The sequence below is a fragment of the Delphinus delphis genome, chromosome 6, assembly GCF_949987515.2.
Source record: "Delphinus delphis chromosome 6, mDelDel1.2, whole genome shotgun sequence".
Classification (NCBI taxonomy): domain Eukaryota; kingdom Metazoa; phylum Chordata; class Mammalia; order Artiodactyla; family Delphinidae; genus Delphinus; species Delphinus delphis.
The window spans coordinates 6,703,439-6,710,439 of NC_082688.1; the positions used below are offsets into that span (position 1 = coordinate 6,703,439).

At 56.2% G+C, this 7,001-nt stretch overlaps 1 long non-coding RNA gene across 1 annotated transcript; it reads left to right on the forward strand.

The window, feature by feature from the left end:
* Positions 1 to 1,572: 1,572 nt before the first annotated feature.
* Positions 1,573 to 7,001, forward strand: LOC132426491 (uncharacterized). Its single transcript, XR_009519709.1, has 3 exons — positions 1,573 to 1,636; positions 4,803 to 4,867; positions 6,722 to 7,001. It is a non-coding gene; the product is annotated as an uncharacterized lncRNA (long non-coding RNA).

A 7,001-nucleotide genomic window follows, 5' to 3' on the forward strand; every position in this document is an offset into this window, starting at 1 on the left:
TCATTGCTGCAAACCAGGCTTCCCTGTTTCTGGGCCTCCTCCCCCAGCTCCTGCCCTCCCTGCCCCCGACCTCCCTCCTGGTGCCCTGCAGCCCCGGAGGTTCTTTTATGGTGGTGCTTTTCGCATTTAACTTTCACAAGGGTGTTATTGGAGTCGTGTGTTCTCACTCAACTATGAGTTTCTCGAAGGCTCTCCGGCCACCCCATTCTTAATTTTGTTGCCACCTACCTCGACATCTTACACATAGTAGGTGCTTCAAATGTTTTATCTTTGAAAACATTCAACTTGCTTTTTCTTTAGGGATTCAGGCTCCAAGCCAGCAGATCAGGGTTTGAATCCTGACTCTCTCATTTCCTAGCTGTGTGTCCTTGAGAAAGTGAATTGACCTCTCTGAGCCTCAGTTACTTCATCTGGAAAATAAAGTCAATAATAAAACCTCCCTCCAAGAGTAACAGTGAGATGACAATGTATGTAAAACACCCAACATCAGCCTGAAGCAGAGCGCTGCTGACACGTTCTACTCATTCGAGTTATTCAGTCTTATTCAGCCTCATTCAGACTTGCCCAAGGCCACCTGTCCAGTTGTGGGCAGCACAGGGACTCGACTCCCATCTCTTCCTACTGCAGTGCGCCCAACTTCCCGCTGATGAGTGAGGCTCACAGGCCACTGTCTGTTTTGCAGATAGAACAGGGTCCAGAGAGGCTGAATTGTGACCCCAGGTCACACAGCCCTGTGAGCAAAGCAAGGATCAGTCTGTCTGCCAGGTCCCTGGTGGGTTCCCCCGGCCACTTCCCCACAGCCCCAGCGAGACCCACCATCCTGATCAGAGCCTCTGGTCCTCCTGGTGGTCAAGGAATCAGCAAAGTGAGCCTCTTGGAGGCCCGGTGGCCCCTACAATTGGGACAGTCAATAAAGCAAAGAGCCCCCACTTGTGGGATGCTCACAGTGACCCCATTATCCCATCTTCCAGGGGCGCTCACTCAGACTCCTGCAGTACAGGGGCTTGCCAAAGGAGGGGTATGGCCAGCATTCTTCCTCCCCCAGCCCTCAGGACCAGCAGGACAGTGGGCTCTTGCCTGGGCTGTAACAGCACTGGGGCTGGAGCTGGGGGCCAGGCGCAGCCCAGGGTCGGGGGTGCTTCCCAGGTCTCGAAGATCATCTGGGGGCCCTTCCCCAGCCCTGGCCCCGCAGAGCCTGCCCAACTGCGTCTCTGAGCCGCACCCAAACTCTTCCCGGCTTTGCCAGGGAGACTGGAAATTTCTGCCCAGCAGCTTCTCTGGGAGGATTTCGACACGGCTCATGGGGGACGGGGAGGAGAAGCCAGGCTGCTGCGAGGCTCAGCATTCTCACGGCTCTGCTTAAGAGGACAGGGAGGGGGGCTTCGCTAGGCCTTGGTGAGTCCTTCAGAAATAACAGTAATAAACAACCAGCTCCAACAACAGCGACTGTGTATTGAGCGCTTACTGCCTGCCAGATCCTGTGCTAAGTCAAGACTGGCCTAACGGAACCTTCCAGAGCCCAGGCGAGGCTGGCACTGTTACTAACCCATCTCACAGGTGAGCGAGAGGATCCGAGTGGTGAAGGCGGCTGCCCCAGGCTACACAGCTGGAAGCTGAGGCCAAACTCTGGAACCCAGTAGGTGCAGGTCACTAACTGGCTGGGAGCGGGCAGGGCTGGAAGGGGCCCAGGGGAGGCTGGGGTGGGGGAAACACTAGGGCCCCCTAAAGGAAACTTCGATACACAGAAGTTAACCACGGCTCGACCGCGATCTGCAGTCCAGGGGAAGGCCTGCTTGGCCCTGGGGTCTCTGTTAGCACCTAAGAGTGTCCTCTTCCTACACTGAGTCCCCCTGGAGACCTCAAGGGGTCTGGAAACTTCTCCCTACAACCAGTCTTGGTAAACCAGTAATTCCAGACACCTCCCACCCCTGCCCGGCCCTGGAGCTGTGGGCGTCTGACACTGTGAGGTCAGATGCACGGGCCTGCTCACTGCGCTCCGGGGTCCCTGGAAAAGCACCCCAGTCAAATTCAGCCAGTGGCTAAGGTGCCCCTACAGTGTGCCTGGCCCTCAGACCCCAGGGCTGTCAGCAGACCCAAAGTCACAACCCGGGGAGAGGGGTGAAGGGAGAGTCTCAGGCCTTGGGCAAAGGAATGGGGCGGGGGGCGGGGGGCATCAGACACCCCGCAGTGATGACTCTCACTGGGCTCAGGTCCCCCACCCCTTAAATGGGCAAACCGATCCCTTCCCTCCCAGGCAGCTGAGGCTTCAGTGAGCTCCCAGGAACAGCGCAGGGAGGGAAAGGGGCCACCCCAGGCCTTGCTCCCCGCTCCCTCGTCTCCGCCACCACCACAACCCCCGCCCCCGGCCGGGCGCCGTTCCCCACCCGGGGCCAGGCCGCCGAGGGCGATGCGAGCAGGGCGCGGCAGCGGCGCGGGCCCAGGCGCCCAGTTCAGCGGAAAGGAATGTCTTGCTCGGCGGGGGAGGCCGCGGCCCCCGAGGCCGTGTAAACCCCGCCGCCCCTCCCCGGGCCTCATTTATTGCGGCTCTAAAGCCCGGCTCGTTCCGCCAGCCGGGCTGCTCCGCGGGTCCGCCGCATGACTCACCCCCGCGCCCCGCCGCCCACTCCCGCCCCCCTCCCGGCCGCCACCATCAGACCCTCTAACAACCTTTGCCCAAAGTAGGGGAGGGTCTCCCAATGGAGGTGCCCGCGCCCCTGCCCGGCGGAGCCCACCGCCCCGCCCCCACCCGCTGTGGCGCCCCCCCCACCTCCCCTCCCAGCACCGCCCGCCCGCTCCCTCCCCTCCCCTCCCCCCTCCATAACTCAAAAGCTTGTCAAGCTGGTTCCAGACTCCTGGCGCCGGGCTCCGCTCCAGGAAAGAAAAAAAGGAGAAAAGCAAAAGGGAAAAAGCCGGCGCGAGGGAGCGAGAGAGAAAGAGAAAGGCCCGCAGAGCGAAACCGTCCCCGGACCCGCTCAGCTCCGTGGTCCCCGTCCCCCCAGCCCACCCCGGCTCCCCTAATCCTGCTGGGGAACCCCCGCACCCTGGGGGCAGAGGGCGCGCCCGCAACACTGATCAATTATTTATGGGCGAATCAATTATTCAGCTGCCCCGGGAAGGGGAGGGGCGGGTAAGGCCGGGGAGGGGGAGAGCGGCTGCGGAGACCACCCCCCGGGAGGTCGCGGCTCTCCCGCTGGGCCTCGGGGATCGGCAGGCGTCCCCACGCCGGGGGTCCTGTTGTGAGAAAGCTGCCTCGGGGTGGGCTCCAGGAGGAGCGCGGGGGAATCCGCAGAAGCAAGATAGCTGAGATACCACCCAATTAGATTGGGGAGAGGGGTGGAGAGTGGGAGGCTTGGGTTGGAAAGAGCTGGCTGGGGATGGGGTGGGTGGCGTGGGAAGAGCCCGGCCTGTGAATTCTTTCCTTTCTTACTTCATTCATTCCCATGTTTATTGCGAGCCCACTGCATGCCACTGTGCCCAGAGCCTAGTGTGGCGGGTGGCAGGAGAGGGTTAAGGGCAGGAATTTGGAGTTAGAGCTGGGTCCAATTCCTGGTTTGTACTGTATTCTCTCCAACTGTGTGCCCTTTGGCAAGGGACTTGCCCTCTCTGCGTCTCCACTTCCTCATCTGCTGGATGGAGAAGAGCAGAATGAGGAATTGAAGGAGGTGGTGTGAGGTTTCAGTAAAATGGGGCACTTGGGCAGGGCCTGGCACAGAGTGGGGTCCTCTGTTCACATTGAGGGGAATATGCCAAGGCCCCCAATATCCTTCCCTCTCCCCTGTCCCCATCTGTGGGTCCTGGAGAACCTGCATCTTTCCCTGCTTTCAGACACTGAAAAGTTATTATCAAAGCCAAGGACTCTGCCCAGGGCTCTCACCTCTGGCAGGCTTCTTACTAGCCTGGCCCTTCGAAGGCTAGTGCATAAGGCAGCTAGAGGGGTCCGCGTGCGCCTCAGTGGAATCCGCTTTCTCCCCGCATCCTTCCCTCCTCCAAAGCCTCTTCCCTTCCCCATGTCCCCCATTCTCCTTCCGATCTGCTCCTCCCTGCTTCCCATCTGGGCTGGAAAGGTTTGGAGCCCTGAGGCCATGTGGACAAGGGACTGTCAGAATAGGCGTGGGGCTCAGACTCCCCTGTTCAGTGTGTCAGTATGTTTTCCGTCCAAGGCTCAGGAGCTAAGGAGGCTTCTGTTTTCAGACTCAGGCTTGCCAAGGGGTTTACTGTCTTCTCACCAAATCTTACAGCAGCTGTATCAGGTGGACCTGGATAGATTCCGGTTTTGTGGGGCCTGAAGCTTTTACAATCTTGGGGACCCTGTTTAAGAAACATAATGCAAAGTTATGAATACACAGTTAAACCCGGGGCCTTGACAAGAGTCCCTGAACCTGAAGCTTTATTAGCTTCTTGGTAAATTGCTACTGTAGGTGGGGGACACAATTATTCCTTCGCAGAGGTGGAAACAAAGCTTAAGAGAGGGAAGTCGCTGGCCCAAGGTCACACAGCTGAAAAGAACACCGCAGCTGGGATTCCAGCCCAGATCTTCTGCTACAGGCAACACCCTGAACTGCCTCAGTGCACTCACTTACCATCTTACTGCCTCATCCACTCTGTGTCATATCTCACCTGTCCCCACCATGGGTCCAGCCCAGGCAAGGTCAGGGAAAGCAGCCTTTGTCTCCAGACCAGCCCGTGCCCTCCGTCCCAAGGCCTTCATGCCCAGGGGCTCCAGCCTAGGAGACTTTCTGTCTTGTGACAACAACCACACAGTACCAGGAAGTAGGTCTCTTCTAACCTTTCCATTCCCACAGCTGTACCTGCTCATTCCAGAACCCAGGCTTCTCAACTGACGCCAAGGAACACCCGCTGTTAGGTGGTAAGCTCCCAGGGGCAGGGGCTGGTTCCTTCTCCTTCGGCAAAGTATTTCCAGCTCTCAGCACAGTGCAGGCTGTCAAAGTGAATTTAGTGGTAACGTCTATTCCCAGCTCAGGGAGGGGATGGGGTGTTAGGGACAGAGGAGAGTTTGTTAAATTGCAGATTCCTGGGTCCCTCCAGACCTACTGAATCAGGCTCTCTGAGCACACGGCCTGGCACTCTGCATTTTAAAACTCCCTCAGGTGCATCTCAAGCTCAGTAAAGTTTGAGACTCACTGACCCAGGGGCCAGAAAGCACAAAATGCTGTGTCTCGACCAAGCTCCTCTCACAAAGGGGATTCATCTTCCCTAATTCTGGACAGTTTTACCTGTGCACCAAGCTCACCTTCCAGCTGAGAGCTAATTGTTTCTAACACTTACTAAAGACCTATTGTGTGCCTGGGACTGGATCTTAGACTTCAGACAGTTGACCTGATTGGACACTCACAAAAGCCCTAAGAAGTAGGGACAATTATTGTCCCCATTTTACAGATGGAGAAACTGAGGCCAGGGAGGCAAAGTGACTTGCAGAGGGACAAAGCACTGGGGAACGAGGAGGTTGGAATAGGAGAGCCGTCTGCAGGACCACTGGCTTCAGTAATTTACAAGGGTCTCGTGAGAAAATCCTTAGATGAGAATTTATACACTGCCTATGAATGGCTTGGAGAAATCAAACACGCTACAGTCACTAAAGGGATCTCAGGCTAAGATGTGCAACAAAATTAGGTGACAGACCCCAAAGAAATCTAATCAAGTAGGCCTCTTCTCCCTGGTATCTTTGGAGTCAGTGTTCTGGGGAATGGGTGTTCGCAGAAGGATTTGCTTCAGGCAAATCTTTGCCTTTTCTCTGCTTGCAGTTCTGGTACAAAAGGGAAAGGGCCAGGCCAGCAAGAGGAGGGAACCAGGGCTGGTGGTAGGCAGGCAGGCTGGCACTGCAGGCCAGCATGGCTCCCTGGGCTATCTGTAGGACCGTATCATGTGATTCCCGCCCCCCCAACCCTGGGCCAGTGCTCTGTGCAAACACAGCCTAACCCTCTCCTGCTCCAGTAGGATGATCAAGGCACTGGGGAGGTGTCAGGTGGGGAGGAGCTGATTTAGTGGCCTCTGTTCCTGGTGCCTGAGGAGCTAGTTGGGGCAGAGGGTGTGGACTTATTCTGGGAAGACCCAGAAGGCAGAACTAAGGGAGGTCACCCAGAGGTCACCCAGAGGGGTCTGTTTTGCCTCACAAGATAAACTGTCTAATTGTCAGGGCAGACTTGTAGGTAGTGAGTGCCCCACCTGGGGAGGTATTCAAGGACAAGTAGGGCATATGTGTGTGTGTATGTACAGAGCCATGACTCAGGAAAAGGATTGGCTGAGGCAACCTTGAGATCTTTTTCAATGTTGAGACTTTGGGAATTTCCATTCTTAACATAACTGACCTGCCCAAGCGGGGCAGATGGGAAAAATTAACAGAGACAGAAGGTAGCCACAGGTTAAGGTGCCCAGAATGGGAACCCACAGATGCTGGAAAGGCACCCAGGGGCACGGAACCAAGCCCCCAGCCCTTGGCCTTCCAGCAGAGCTGCCATTTCTTTGACATTAAGGTGTGCTGCTTTCTCTTGCAGTCATCTGTAAATGCTCATTAGCTCTTCATGATAGTGATTAATAATAATAGTAGTGATAACTGACAATCAATAACCGTAATACCCATAGCATGAACTGAGCACTTACTGAGACAGACTCTATGCTAAGCACTTTCTATATAAACCTGTATAATTGACATGACAGTCATACACGCAATGTCCTTACTTTTACTATCATTCCCATTTTACAGATGAGGACACTGAGAGCTGACATGTGACCCAGGACTCAGAGCCAGGCTCAGGAAGTGAGCTGGGAAATGCCAGCAGAGGTCCAAGAAGAAACATGCTGCCCTCCCACTGTGGGGCTGCTTCTGCCCTCAGTGGCCAGGGACTCTGGCCTTTCCCAACCCCAGGGGTACACAGCAGCAGAAACTGGCATGGGAATAGGGAGAGGGGACCATCTCCTCCAATGCCCTCATTTTATACCAGGGGAAATGGGTATCGAAGAGAGGAAGAGACGTCTCAGTCCTC